This window comes from Mixophyes fleayi, chromosome 3, assembly GCF_038048845.1.
Source record: "Mixophyes fleayi isolate aMixFle1 chromosome 3, aMixFle1.hap1, whole genome shotgun sequence".
NCBI lineage: Eukaryota > Metazoa > Chordata > Amphibia > Anura > Limnodynastidae > Mixophyes > Mixophyes fleayi.
The window spans coordinates 6,853,156-6,868,758 of record NC_134404.1 but is presented as its reverse complement, the minus strand read 5'-3'; the positions used below and the strand labels follow the sequence as shown (position 1 = coordinate 6,868,758).

Genomic DNA, 15,603 nt, shown 5'->3' with positions numbered 1-15,603 from the left:
TCACACCTATATTTGTTAACACCCAGTAAGAACGCAGAGCACAGCACAGCACAGACACAGTCACACTCTCCCCTCAGATTACAATCACTATACAGACCACATGTGACCTGAGAGCTGGATACATGTAGTAAGAGCTGAACACACATATGTTACCTACCTGCAATGCTCCAGACACCATGGGGGGAATTTATCAATGTGCAGATTTGGCAGCAAGTTCAAACCCAGCGCACATTGAAGCATTTCACCAGCGATTATCACCTCCACACTGGTGGTGATGTGTGGCCTCGCCCATTCTATGGGGGACTGAACAGACCCAGGGATGCTTGTGCAAATGATAAGTAGTATTGTCCCCATCCTGATACACCTGGTCGGTGGGGAACAACTTAAAAAAATAAATATAAAATACTGTTTTCGGTGCTCCTTAAGTAATAGAAAAATCATATGTGACTCCTTTATAAATAAAACTACTAATAGTGCGACCTTTATGATTTAAAATAGTAATATTACACTCGGTGGGTTTTCTCCTATATTCAAGCAATTTGGCATTGATAAAATCACCCAAAAGAAAAAAATCACCTCTAGACTACCCCCCCTCACACATAGTAACAGCTGACCAAAAACCTATATAACCTGGTAACCCTTTACCTGCCTGCTGATCACAGGGACTCTCCTCTCTCTCAGTGAGCTGAGCTATAGAAAGTGACGCCAGGATCAACAATTGTTGCTGTGCCCTGTTCTTACATGTAGTGTGGTAAGTTCAGTTGCAGATTGGAGTAGGAGCATACAATGTAAATCACAGTAACAGGCAAATAACTCTAATAACATAATTACTACTAAATTCAGATATTATCATGCAATTCCTAACTGCTATAGGTGGCTGATCACAGTAATGTACCTTACTCTAATTGTGTTAATTCAGTATACAGTATGAATCACTTATAAACTACTCTCACACCTGACCCTCTGGATAACTACACTTCTGATTAATAATGACACATGTATCAGGCAGTGGTGTACATACAGGAACCCAGAAAAAACCTCACTAACAGATGGAAGTGGTGTCTTAGTCTGTCCTGGGTTTGCATATGAACAATAAATCTTCCTTTGTGTGCTCAGCCCTTAATCCAGTTCTCTCTGTGTGTAACTCCTAGCTGTCTTTATCCCTCCATTAAGTACCTCTATCTGTTTTAAAATAAAAAATACTTCCCTACATGACTCCTGCAGGCTGCAGCCTCTCTGTTGCTTCTCCCTATATCATCCGCAGGAACTTCAGTGTGAGGTCAGCTGACAGGGAGAGGGGGGCGGATCACATGATCGCAGGGGTGGAACGATCATTCCCCTGCGATTGTGTTTGAAAGCTGCCTGTCAGTGACCGCCAGGATCAATGCAGCAGTGGGGACGCCGGGATTAGAGGAGAGCGGGCCCCCTAGTGAGCCCGGGCCCCATACGCCGGTACCCCCTGTACCCCCCTGATGGCGGCCCTGGACCTGACAGCAGGATACGTGTGATAAGAACTGAACACAGATATGTCACCTACCTGCAATGCAACCAGACACCATGGGGGGAATTTATCAATGTGCGGGTTTGTCAGGGAGATCAAGCCCACCGCACATCAAAGCATTTCCCCAGTGAGATTACATTCACACTGCTGGGGATGTGCCCCACAGGGGGTCCTGATCTTACCTAGGGATACAACTTGTGCCATTACTAAGCAGCATTGCCATTATCATGGTACATCTGGCCGATACCAAGTTAAAAAAAAAGTGTCTCCTGAATAAATCAAACTGATTGCTGTGTCCCCTTAAGTAAAAAAAAACTCAAATCATGCCCCCTTTATAAATAAAAATAGTACAGTACACCCAGCAGTTTTTCTTCTAAATTTCTGTGGTTTGCTATTGATAAAATGACCCAAAACCTCACTTGACAAAACCCACCCCCTCCATAGTAATAGCTGGACACAGATCTCTCACCTACCTGCTGTGCAGACAGACACCAGGGGTCTGAGTCATTAAGGAGAGATAAGCAAAAAAAAAAAAAAAAGTGCTAAATTTTTCCTGGACAAACCATGTTACAATACAAGGGGTGCAAATTAGTTTATTATTTTGCACATAAGTAAAATTCTGGCTGTTTTTTCATGTAGCACACAATTACATGATAGCTTTACTTTTACACTGAAATTTAAAGTTGATCTTGGACATGTTCTACCCCAACTATAAATCTGTCTCCACAATTTAATTTACCTCCCCCTCCAATGCATCATGGTTTTGCCCAGGTGCATACTTTTTTATGTTTTGCTTTCCTTAATCACTCAGGCCCCCTGTGTATGTCCTATATAACCTGGTAACCCTTTACCTGCCTGCTGATCACTGGGAATCTCCTCTCTCTCAGTGAGCTGAGCTATGAAAAGTATCACCAGGATCAAGACTTGTGTCTCTATCAGCTGTGTGTGCCCTGTTCTTACATGTAGTGTGGTAAACCGTAATCACCATAAGAGAGGCTCAGCAGCATGCAGTATGATTAATATGTAGCACAATAATTATTATTTCTCTCATTTAAAAAACTGGAAATCGGGATAAGTTTTGTATATTTTGCATTTTTGAGGAAATTTTCTATTTTAAAATGTGAGCATTTTAGGAATTCAACAAAATCAAAAAAATAACTCCTTCGAGCCGGAATTGAACCAGCGACCTAAGGATATCTGTATCAACTTCCACTACAGTCCTCCGCTCTACCAGCTGAGCTATCGAAGGGTTATATTCTCAGCAACGTTGTGAAATCATAGGTCGAAACGGTCACAAACTGTAAACTATCCCCATATTTTTGCCAACGCAACTCAATTTTAAAATAACCTACAATGTTTTTAATCAATTTAAAGAACGTATTGCAAGTATGATGAAACAAGTGAGGGAAAGCCAGATAATAGATATTATTACTGCTGTTCTAAAACTGTACAAACAAGTGTGTATAAGACAATACTATGATAACTATGCTTAGGAACAACATTATTTTTCAGACCTTTAATATTCTAATATATTTTTCAAATGATTATGTAACAATAAAAAACATATGTGGGGATGACATTAACGGAAAAGTATCTTCAAAAATATAATCCATTTGTACTGTAAAAGTACATTTCAATGAATTTATTTTAAATAAACCATAAAATAATGTAAAAATAAACATAAAACAAACATAATAGCAATGAAATCAAGTCTCTGTGTACTAAGCACTCACAATATAAGTGTAACTTATTTGGGGATTTTTGCTCGTCCAGGGAGGGAACATGTGTGTGTGTGTGGGTGCAGAGTCAGGGGAGGGCACAGGTGTGTGGGTGCAGGGTCAGGGGAGGGCACAGGTGTGTGGGTGCAGAGTCATGGTAGGGCACAGTTATGTGGGTGCACAAGTCTGGTGAGGGCACAGGTGTGTGGGTGCAGAGTCAGGGGAGGGCACAGGTGTGTGGGTGCAGAGTCATGGGAGGGCACAGGTATGTGGGTGCAGAGTCAGGGGAGGGCACAGGTGTGTGGGTGCAGAAGTCTGGTGAGGGCACAGGTGTGTGGGTGCACAAGTAAGGGGATGGCACAGGTGTGTGGGTGCACAAGTAAGGGGATGGCACAGGTGTGTGGGTGCACAAGTAAGGGGATGGCACAGGTGTGTGGGTGCAGAGTCAGGGGAGGGCACAGGTGTGTGGGTGCACAAGTCAGGTAGGGCACAGGTGTGTGGGTGCACAAGTAAGGGGATGGCACAGGTGTGTGGGTGCACAAGGGGATGGCACAGGTGTGTGGGTGCAGAGTCAGGGGAGGGCACAGGTATGTGGGTGCAGAGTCAGGTGAGGGCACAGGTGTGTGGGTGCAGAGTCAGGGGAGGGCAAGCTACTGTCTTACTCTGTCCTAATAACCCTACATTACATAGAGCCATCAGTATCTATAGACACACAGTGCAGCACCCACTACTGATGTACACTACTGATAGGTTTAGCCCGGTGTGAAGATGTTCTGTATATAATTACCCATTTCCTGCTCTCCGTCTACCAGATCTTAGTTCATCTGTCCCTCATGACTCCAGGCTGCCCCTGTGTTACCTAATTATGTTCTACATGTTACTTCATTATCACATCCCTCAGAATCCCGTTATATCATTTCACGCCAGGCTCATAGGTCTATAATTTTCTCCTTTGTCCTTACAGTTTGCTGCCACGTCTGCTCTCCGCCAGTCTTGTGTCACTGACACAATTATGAGGGAGTCCAAAAGTACAAGAATAGTAAATATTACAAATATAAACATATGTAAACACATAAATCAAATTACACTTAAGTTGAAAAACCCAGATTAATGGAAGTTTGTTAATTAAATTTGTTAGGTAATAATCTTGTCATAATTTAGCACTTTATATTTACAGATCAGACTTTTGAATCTTACAGTCATCAGAAAGATTATTTTAGAAATGTCGCCTAATGTACAGAGATGGTGATCTGTGATATCCCTGAGTCCATGGATAATACCACGTATAAGACAGATGTGAGACAGGTTGTAGTCGTGGCCGAGTGGTTAAGGCGATGGACTAGAAATCCATTGGGGTCTCCCCGCGCAGGTTCAAATCCTGCCGACTACGGTTTCATTTTCTTTTTTTTCCCTATGACCAATCATCTGTAACAGAGTGTATATTTAGCCACTAGGTGGCAGTAGTGTACAACAGATGATCCCTATGATGACTCAGGAAGGCAGACAGAGAAGGACAAGACACACAAGCATACTTGCCCACTCCTAGAATGTACAGGGCCAAAATGATGTGATGTGTGACGTCGACCCGCTCCCTGGACTCGCTCTTCACAAAAGTAGACAAGTATGGTGTGGTGTAGTTTTATTCACAATATTCATTCTGTCCCTATTACAGATCTGTGAACTCTCCAGGAAAATCCATTCAGAGAAGGAATCTATAACTCCGACAGTTCTGGGGGTTTTTTCAGAAAAATCCTAAATTTTCACTATAAAAATGTGTTGCTTATCAGATAGGAGCGCGGCCAAATCATAATGGTAATCAGTGCGGTTGTTCAAGTATTTTTCCCTCTAGACTATAAGTCACATGAGCAGCGTCCTCTCTACCTCGAACATCCCTGATGTCCTGTATTAAGGTGAATGTTTTGCTGTTTGTTTACTAATGTGGATAGAATTTGCTGCTTATTAATTCTAATAACTGTAACTGTTATCTCATAGCATCCGTGTCCGTGTTACGTTTATTGTGTCCGTGTTACGTTTATTGTGTCCGTGTTACGTTTATTGTGTACGTGTTACGTTTATTGTGTCCGTGTACGTGTTACGTTTATTGTGTCCGAGTACGTGTTACATTTATTGTGTCCGTGTACGTGTTACGTTTATTGTGTCCATGTACGTGTTACATTTATTGTGTCCGTGTACGTGTTACATTTATTGTGTCCGTGTACGTGTTACGTTTATTGTGTCCATGTACGTGTTACATTTATTGTGTCCGTGTACGTGTTACATTTATTGTGTCCGTGTACGTGTTACGTTTATTGTGTCCGTGTACGTGTTACATTTATTGTGTCCGTGTACGTGTTACATTTATTGTGTCCGTGTACGTGTTACATTTATTGTGTCCATGTATGTCATATCAGTTTGACAATTGTGCAGATCTGCGGAACCTGTGTTACCCTATTAATAAACATTGATAATAATGACAGATAAGTTTTATCCTGATTTTTTTGCAGAACTGTTGGGAATTATATGAATCTTCTTGATGTGACATAGAAACATAGAATTTGACAGCAGATAGGAACCTCTAGGCCGATCTAGTCTGCCCATTTTCTTAACTTGCAGTTTACTCAAACCCTATTTGAACCTTAGTTGTTTGTAAGGATCCTTATGTCTATCCCAAGCATGTTTAAATTGCTCTACAGTATTAGCCTCTACCACATCTGATGGAGGCTATTCCAATTATCAACTACCCTATCTGTGATTACTTTTTCCCCACATTTCCTCTGAACCAGGCTACAGCATGCACACGCGTCCCATTGCTATGCAATGGGACGCTTGTACCTCTCTGGCGCTAATTATGACAGCGCAAATGTGCTCTGCCCCATTGGTCCACCAAACTATTTAAAGCATTTCCTGGCCCCTCACCTGTACCAGGTCTCTAGCTGCCTCCAGCATTCCCAGTGTTCTAGTATTTGCCGGTTTGTGATATCTTCCTGCCTGCCTGTGACCCTTGTGACCCAGACCGTTTTGACTACCCCTTTTGGATCTCCCAATTGTACCACACTTGCAGAACGTTACAGACCCGGCTTGTCTCACCATCGTTCCGGATACTCCTTGTGTACCTTCACTGCCAGCACAATTACAGACCCGGCTTGTCTCACAAATCTTCTCTCGTGCTTCGCTATCTGACTCGTGGAAGGACCGCGAGCTGCGTGTCTCCTTCGGTGGATTCCATAACTCCTTGTGGGGGTCCCTGGTGAACACCAGGGGCACGTTAGATTCCGCAACTTCTCTTGAGTAGTGCCAATGATACGCAGGTACGCAAAATATAGTCATGACAATATCATTCTGGAGAAACAGCCTCCAGAATTGATCACAGAATTGTAGATAAGGCCGTACCAATGACCTATACAGTGACATTATTTGTCACTGTATAGGTCACAAATGTGAGGGCAGAAGGAGCACTCTGGCGCTCCTTTCGCCCCACATCGGGTGATGAAGTCCACTCCCTCATTCTCTTTTCTCCTCCTTCCACCTGCCAACTGGATCCCATCCCCTCTCACCTCCTTCGCTCCCTTTTTCCCTCTGCCTGCGCCCACCTTGGACACCTCTTCAATCTGTCTCTCTCTACTGGCATTGTCCCCTCTTCCATCAAACATGCCCTTATCCCCCCATTCTTAAGAAACCTAACGTTGACCCCACCTCTCTAGCTAACTACCACCCCATATCATTTCTCCCCTTCGCCTCCAAACTACTTGAGCGGATTGTCTGCAACCGCCTCTCCACTAACTCCCTACTTGATCTCCTCCAATCTGGTTTACGCCCCCTCCACTCAACTGAAACCGCCCTAGCCAAAGTCACTAATGACTTCCTCTCGGCCAAATCCAGGGGCGACTTCTCCCTTCTCATTCTCTTGGACCTCTCTGCGGCCTTTGACACTGTGGACCACCCCCTCCTTCTGCAGACCCTTCTCTCTCTAGCACTTCCTCACTTCTTGACAGTTAAGTATTTTTCTCCTTTCTCCCAAAATATTGTCTCTTTTACCCTCTGGGACGGTAGCTGTGCAGATTACCCCGCACTAGATGGACATATATCTTGTCTTCCTTATCACCCCCTTTCCCTTCCCTGGTCCCTTCCCCTTTCCTAGATTTATACAGAAAAATCCAACAACATTGTACTTTTACCAGCTTGGATTTCAGGATTAGATTCAGATCCAGGCATTACCTGTCAGACGCCAGTTTACTGTATTTCACTATTGTAATAAGTTATTTTGGAACATGCTCTACGAATATATTTAGTAGCACATGTATAAACTCTATTTTCTAGCTATAAAAATGTTATGCAATAATGTCATATTTATTTAGAAGTCAAATATCTAATGCCATTTGGTTTTCCCTTTATGTTCCTGTTGTTGACGAAAATAAACAGATTTAAAAAAAAAATCAAATTCCCATACCGGGAGTCGAACCCGGGCCGCCTGGGTGAAAACCAGGAATCCTAACCGCTAGACCATATGGGATCTGATGAGATTGTCACTGAAGTAGTAGCTGCCTACAGATATCTCACCTACTTGCCGTGCAGGAAGACACCATGGGCTAGATTTACTAAGCTGCGTTTTTGAAAAAGTGGGGATGTTGCCTATAGCAACCAATCAGATTCTAGCTGTTATTTTGTAGAAAGTACTAAATAAATGAAAGCTAGAATCTGATTGGTTGCTATAGGCAACATCCCCACTTTTTCAAAAACGCAGCCTAGTAAATCTAGCCCCATGTGTATGTCCTATATAACCTGCCTACTGATCACAGGGAATCTCATCTCTCTCAGTGAGCTGAGCTATGGAAAGTGTCGCCAGAATCAGGACTTGTGTCTGTGCCCTGTTCTTACATGTAGTGTAGTAAACCGTAATCACCCTAATAGAGGCTCAGCAGCATGCAGCATGATTAACATGTAGCAGAAAAATTACAATAAAAAGTTGAAATCAGGATCACTAATGTATATTTTGTATATACAAGCGCAGCAGTTCAGCTCTTTTCCGGCTGTCATTTAGACAGCGGACGGCGTGCCAGGACTCAGGGGGTTGCCGACCCCTGACCTAGACTGTCGAAAAAATTTACACACACTGAATATTGTTAAGGAAGAGGTCCAACGTTGACATACGGCACACACGGGACCTGAATCAGCCGGATCTGTACAGCGCTGCGGAATTAGTGGCGCTATATAAATAAATGATGATGATGATGATGATCTGTGTTGGAACATCCTCACTGTACATGGACTACGTTAGTCCTATCCTTCCTCCCCCTTCCCCCTCTCAGGTGGTGGAGAGTTGTGTCATTTGTGCTCAGACATGAATTGCTTTCATTGGCATAAAGTCCTTTTCATGAGGCCCAAAGCCTGCTGCCTTGGTATAATTCTTGAATCTTCCATAGTTGAAACCACATTGCATGAGCGTAAGAGTCATAATATAATGCCAGGAGTTGGTACACAGTTATACGGGTTGTCAGAGAGAAAGAAAAGTAAGATATAGGTATAATATTGTGACGGTTTGTGCAATGGACTTATAGACTTATATAGCCCCTGAAGTCAGGGTTTGGCTGCAGAGAGTAAGGGCATAAGCTGACTTCATCCTGTTTCAGGCAAATATGTAATGTAAAAAGTTCTCTAAAACTGGTGTTATATGTCTCCATAAAACACCATGCTTTCCCAAACAGCCAGACTCAGGATCAAGACCCACAGAAACCATGTGGATTTATATTTCCTTTTGATACTAATAGTACCTCTTTCTATTTGTCAATGTTTGTAATTGTTTGGAGAATATCAGGGAATCATATGTCCTAGCAAGGCAGCAGTATTTATGGCATTAAACGCATAGGAAATTAGAAGGGACCATGATCATAGACCCAGAGGATACTGTAGCGGAAGGCTGTGATATTCACATCAAGTCTGTCATCCAGTCCTGTCGTCTCCATCTTCAAAACATTGCTAGAATATGTTCCGATGGTACTAAAACTTTGTTCCATTCTCTTCTCATCTTCCGCCATGGCTATTGTAAACTCCTCCAACCTACCATTCCCCTCTTCAAACCACCCTAAATGACACAACAAGATTGATCAACTTCCTTTGCTACTCAACATCTGCTGCACCATTTTGCAAATTCCAAAACAGTCTTACTGTATCCTCCAGAATCTAATTCAAATTACTCCCCCTTACCTTCAAAGCATTCAATAAAACACCCCTTCATATATATCATCACCATTTATTTATGTAGTGCCACTAATTCCACAGCGCTGTACAGAGAACTCACTCACATCAGTCCCTGCCCCATTGGAGCTTACAGTCTAAATTCACTAACACACACACACAAACAGACTAGGGTCAATTTGACAGCAGCCAATTAACCTACCAGTATGTATATATATCAAATCTCATCTCAAGATACACTTCCTCTCACACTCTTAGAGCTACCTCTGACCTGTGCCTTGTCCCTGATAAACACCTCTCACTCCTGTGTCTATGACTGTAACCACCTATTGTATTCCCTACAACAGATAATCTTATTCAACCCAAGGCTTCAAATCTTTATATGCTCTGTGTACACTCACCTCTTTATTAGAGCTTACCCTACTGCCTCCTACGGCTACCCACACTGGTACACCCTCAATGGGGCAAGCTTGAACCTTATTTATCACCTGTAATATAGTGACTGGACATTATGAAGGAATCCCTTTTGTATACTTTATTTCTTCACTGAGACAGATAACAGCAAAGCATATATTAATAGTAATAACATTGTAAATGGAGAATTATTGATAATATTAGAATAAGATAAGAAAGGATTTCAGGAGTTGTCCTCAAAGGCAGAAAGTTTCTTGAAAAAAAAAGAAAAGAACTCTGGTGAAACAAGTTTGGACAGATTCCTGCATGCCGAACATTCTGAATCACATTAATCACTTTATTTTCATTATTTATTACTTTATTTTGCTCTATTCTATTTTGTTGCTAATACTATATTAATACTATTATTACCTTGGCAATTCATTATCAAAATTAAGTAAAATCATAAACATGGTCAATAATTGGAGTGAGATATTCCCATGTTGTTATATTATACTGATGAGATAGTTTGAAGGTTGGATCCAGTGAAAGGGAGAAGTCTGTGTATGAGGTAGTACAGAAAAGAGGAGCTTTGTTCACTGAGAAATGTACAGCGTTGGTGGTATAGTGGTGAGCATAGCTGCCTTCCAAGCAGTTGACCCGGGTTCGATTCCCGGCCAACACAACAATGTTTTTAATTAATCTATACAAGAAACATTGGAGTCAGGTATCATGAAACAAGTGAAGTAAAGTCAGATCATATGTATTATTATTACTGCTGCTAGAACTGTACAAGTAAGTGTGTTTAAGACAATATTTGGATAATCGTGCTTAGGAGCATCGTTATTTAACAGCCCTTTAAAAGTCTAAAATGTTTCTAAAATAATTAACAATGAATACATACTTAGAGATATTAATGGAAAAGTGTCTTCAAAAATATAATCCATATGTTCTGTAAAACTACATTTTAATGAATGAAATTTACATAAATATATCTTGCTTTTCTCTGCACCTTTTCCGTCTCTCTTAACCAGCGCCCACCCTCTTGGGCACAGGCTTCCAGCTTGTACTGAATGTCAACCAGGCATCTGACTTGCCTTTCTCATTACTTTGTTACATTGCTTACCCACCTTTAGGTCATCTGAAATAATAGACAACCCCCCAACATATGTAGAGATGACATTAACAGCATAGTATCCTAATAATAATTCATTTATTCTGTTCAACTACATTGTAATGAATTAAATTTACATAAACTGTAAAAAAGATGTAAATGTAAACATAAAACAAACATAATTACAAGGCCAAAAAGTCTGTGTGTGCCGAGCAATCACATTTTAAGCGAAACTTATTTAGGGATTCTTGCAAGTCCCGGGAGGAAAAAAGTGTATGGGAGCACAAGTCCAGGTGGCCACTGCTATATGGGAGCACAAGTCAGGGACAGGCACAAGTGTATGGGAGCACAAGTCAGGGACAGGCACAGGTGTATGAGAGCACAAGTCAGGGACAGGCACAGGTGTATGAGAGCACAAGTCAGGGACAGGCACAGGTGTATGGGAGCACAAGTCCAGGTGGCCACTGCTATATGGGAGCACAAGTCAGGGGTGGGCACAGGGGTATGAGAGCACAAGTCAGGGACAGGCACAGCTGTATAGGAGCACAAGTCACGGACAGGCACAGCTGTATAAGAGCACAAGTCAGGGACAGGCACAAGTGTATGGGAGCACAAGTCAGGGACAGGCACAAGTGTATGGGAGCACAAGTCAGGGACAGGCACAAGTGTATGGGAGCACAAGTCAGGGACAGGCACAGCTGTATAAGAGCACAAGTCAGGGACAGGCACAAGTGTATGGGAGCACAAGTCAGGGACAGGCACAAGTGTATGGGAGCACAAGTCAGGGACAGGCACAGGTGTATGAGAGCACAAGTCAGGGACAGGCACAGGTGTATGAGAGCACAAGTCACAGACAGGCACAGCTGTATAGGAGCACAAGTCAGGGACAGGCACAAGTGTATGGGAGCACAAGTCAGGGACAGGCACAAGTGTATGGGAGCACAAGTCAGGGACAGGCACAGGTGTATGAGAGCACAAGTCAGGGACAGGCACAGGTGTATGAGAGCACAAGTCAGGGACAGGCACAGGTGTATGAGAGCACAAGTCAGGGACAGGCACAGGTGTATGAGAGCACAAGTCAGGGACAGGCACAGGTGTATGAGAGCACAAGTCAGGGACAGGCACAGGTGTATGAGAGCACAAGTCGGGGACAGGCACAGGTGTATGAGAGCACAAGTCCGGGACAGGCACAGGTGTATGAGAGCACAAGTCAGGGACAGGCACAGGTGTATGAGAGCACAATTCAGGTGTGGGCACAGGTGTAAAGTCATAATTGACTAAAGCTAAGAGCTCTGCTACAAGTACAAATAAATCCTCAATTTCCCATACCGGGAGTTGATCCTGGGCCACCTGGGGGAAAATCAGGAATCCTAACTGCTAGACCTTATGTGACCTGACAGCAGGATACGTGTGATAAGAACTGAACACAGATATGTCATCTACCTGCAATGCAACCAGACACCATGGGGGGAATTTATCAATGTGTGGGTTTGGCAGGGAGATCAAACCCACCGCACATCAAAGCATTTCACCAGCGATATTAACATGTTTACTGCTGGGGATGTGCCCCACAGGGGGGGTCCTGGTCTTACCTAGGGATGCAACTTGTGCCATTACTAAGCACAGTGTCATTATCTTGGTACATCTGGCCAATTCCAAGTAAAAAAAAAAATGTGTCTCCTGAATAAATCAATCTGTTTGCTGTGTCCCCTTGAGTAAAAAAAAAACAAATCATGTACATAAATTAAAATAGTAATAGTACACCCAGCAGTTTTTCTGCTAAGTTTCAGTGGTTTGCTATTGATAAAATGACCCAAAACCTCACTTGACAAAACCCACCCCCTCCATAGTAATAGCTGAACACAGATCTCTCACCTTCCTGCTGTGCAGACAGACACCATGGGGTCTGAGTCATTAAGAAGAGATAAGCAAAAAAAAAGGAACTAGTATTCTCCTGGACAAACCATGTTACAATACAAGGGGTGCAAATTAGTTTATTATTTCGCACATAAGTAAAATTCTGGCTGTTTTTTCATGTAGCACACAATTACATGATAGCTTTACTTTTACACTGATATTTAAAGTTGATCTGGGACATGTCCTACCCCAACTATAAATCTGTCTCCACAATTTAAATTCCCCCCCCCCCCCCTCCAATGCAACATAGTTTTGCCCAGGTGCATACTTTTTGGGTCTGAGTCATTAAGGAGAGCAAAGCATATAAAAGGAGTAATATTTGCACCTGGGCAGAACCATGTTGCATTGGAGGGGGAGGTAAATTTAAAATGTGGGGACAGATTTATAGTTGGTGTAGGGCATGTCGTAGACCAACTTTAAATTTCAGTGTAATGATGTGAATGAGTTCTCTGTACATCGCTGCGGAATTAGTGGCGCTATATAAATAAATGATGATGAAGATGATAGTGTGGGAAACCGTAATTACCCTAATAGAGTCTCAGCGGTATGATTAACATGTAGCAGAAAAATGACTAATTCTCCATTAATAAGTTGAAATCAGGATGAGAAATGTATATTTTGTATTTTGAGGTAATTTACTATTTTAAACAGTGAGAAATGTAGAGATTATACAAAACAAAAAAATAACTGCTTCAAGCCAGAATTGAACCAGCAACCTAAGGATTTCTGTATCAACTACTACTACTTCTACAGTCCTCTACTCTACCAGCTGAGCTATCAAAGGGCTATAGTACTGATGCTGCTGTGACATCATAGGTCAAACAAAAGTCACAAATTGTTAACTCAAAAAATAAATTCCTAAGATGATTCTACAAAATGACCCAGAGATCTAACTGGATGTACTAAGAAGTTACAGCCCCAATGAGTGGCAGAGAAGAAGGTGTAAGTGGTTATGGAATTGGGATGTTTTGAAACTCTAGGCTGCCCCGTACTCCCCTAAGAACTACCAATCCATGCCACGAGCACTAGGGGGCATAAGATACCATCCAAAATGTATCCATCGAGACAAAGGTGCCTAAAGTTGTGCCATCTTCTCCCTAGTCCCTCTCATCTACCCCCCTGTGCCACATTCTCCTTAGTCCACATCCATAGGTCGATAGGTCATGACCTCCCAAGAACTCGACGCCCAATTGACACGATTGTGGTCTATTAATCCAAGTCTCTCCACATAACAACACTTCTTTAGCCACACATTGAAGTTTCTGATGCAGTGTGTTCTGTCCTCACCTCTGTGTACTGGTAATACTGCTGAAAATGTTACAGTATTGTCACCTGCTTTACAGCAGTCCCTAACTATCTAAATGTATCTGTTGCCATCATGACTTCAGTCCCTAGGCCATAGTTACCTACTCTGCTGGAATGTCCAGGAGACTTCCCGCCTCCCTTTTGTGATAGGCCGATGTGAAGAGGAGCCAGTGTGTATAAGCACGCGCATGTATAGGGTACGTGTGCGCGATGCACGTGTAGGGTACGGGTGCGCATGTGCAGTTGCATAGTAGAACCCCCACTGTGTGTGCCAACTCAAGTCAGCACATACACAGTGAGGAGAACCACCAGGGGTAATGACATCATCACCCCTGGACACACACGTGTGTGTGGTGAATCACCACACACACGTTGCTGCTGGGGAGGCTGGGAGTTTCCAGGTCTGGCTTTTATAGTCCAGACCCAGACTCCCCCTCCCTCTCTTGCTGCCTGCCCCCTGGACAATGAGTATTAGACTATACTAGACTGCACTACACTACACTAGGGACAGACTACATACAGAAAAGATATAGGACACACTACACTGCAGAAAATATACATATTATACTACATTACAGAAAAGATATTATATAGGAATACACTGCACTATAGAAAATACATTATACTACAGAAAACCTACACTAAGCTACAGGAAAGGATTCTATGCTACAGGAACGTTCCCTACACTGCAGATAAAGAATTGGATCCAGGATACAAGGACTTGATAAGTGTCATAGTCATATAGTCTTTGGTTTGTCCACTTCCACTTGTCCACATATCTGTGGTTAAGTGAACAGTGGGCAGAATGGCATTTTTCAGCGCAATCTCTACATTTTTACACACTCTTTGGTATAGTTGTGGAATAGCTTTACGGGAGAAATGGTGTCGCGATGGAATTCTGTAACGCGGACACAAAACCTCAATTAACTGTGAAAAACCAGCTGCGTTTATTGTGGAGATTGGACGCAGATCTAACACTAACATTGCAGCCATGGCGTCTGTGATTCGCTTGGCGACTGGGTGACTGCTGTCATATTTGCTTCCCCTCGCAAATGATTGTTTCACAGTTAATTGCTGAAATGTAGGACTGCTCATTTTATTCACCTGCCTCTGGGATGACGATTCACCCCCAGCAGCAGCAACAGCAGCAGCAGGACTAACGCTTTCTTCAGAGGAATCAATAATAGTGCCGGAGTCATCCAGCCTTAAGTGGGATGCCGGGCTAACTCCGAGCGCTACTGAGGATATTGATGAGGATGGTGTGGTGGGTGTATTTTGTAGCCGTCGGTATGTCGGTGAGCGGAGGGTCTTAGCTGATGAGGGAGTGCTTGTATTCTTTTGGGAACAACTTTCAGCTTTTCCCAACACTTTGCCATGAACTCTCGTTAAATGGCGTAACATAGACGAGGTTCCAAGATGGTTAAGGTCCCTCCCTCAACTGACTGTGGCTTCACATACACTAC

The 15,603-nt window shown here is 42.8% G+C and overlaps 4 non-coding genes across 4 annotated transcripts; 2 read left to right on the top strand and 2 right to left on the bottom strand.

The window, feature by feature from the left end:
* Positions 1-2,660: 2,660 nt before the first annotated feature.
* On the bottom strand, positions 2,661-2,750 carry TRNAY-GUA (transfer RNA tyrosine (anticodon GUA)). The gene is given in 2 exon segments: positions 2,661-2,696; positions 2,714-2,750. It is a non-coding gene; the product is annotated as a tRNA-Tyr (tRNA).
* A 1,777-nt stretch (positions 2,751-4,527) lies between these two features.
* On the top strand, positions 4,528-4,609 carry TRNAS-AGA (transfer RNA serine (anticodon AGA)). The gene has a single exon. It is a non-coding gene; the product is annotated as a tRNA-Ser (tRNA).
* Positions 4,610-7,657: 3,048 nt separating this feature from the next.
* Positions 7,658-7,729, bottom strand: TRNAE-UUC (transfer RNA glutamic acid (anticodon UUC)). The gene has a single exon. It is a non-coding gene; the product is annotated as a tRNA-Glu (tRNA).
* Positions 7,730-10,417: 2,688 nt separating this feature from the next.
* TRNAG-UCC (transfer RNA glycine (anticodon UCC)) lies at positions 10,418-10,489 on the top strand. Its single transcript has one exon. It is a non-coding gene; the product is annotated as a tRNA-Gly (tRNA).
* Positions 10,490-15,603: the final 5,114 nt, after the last annotated feature.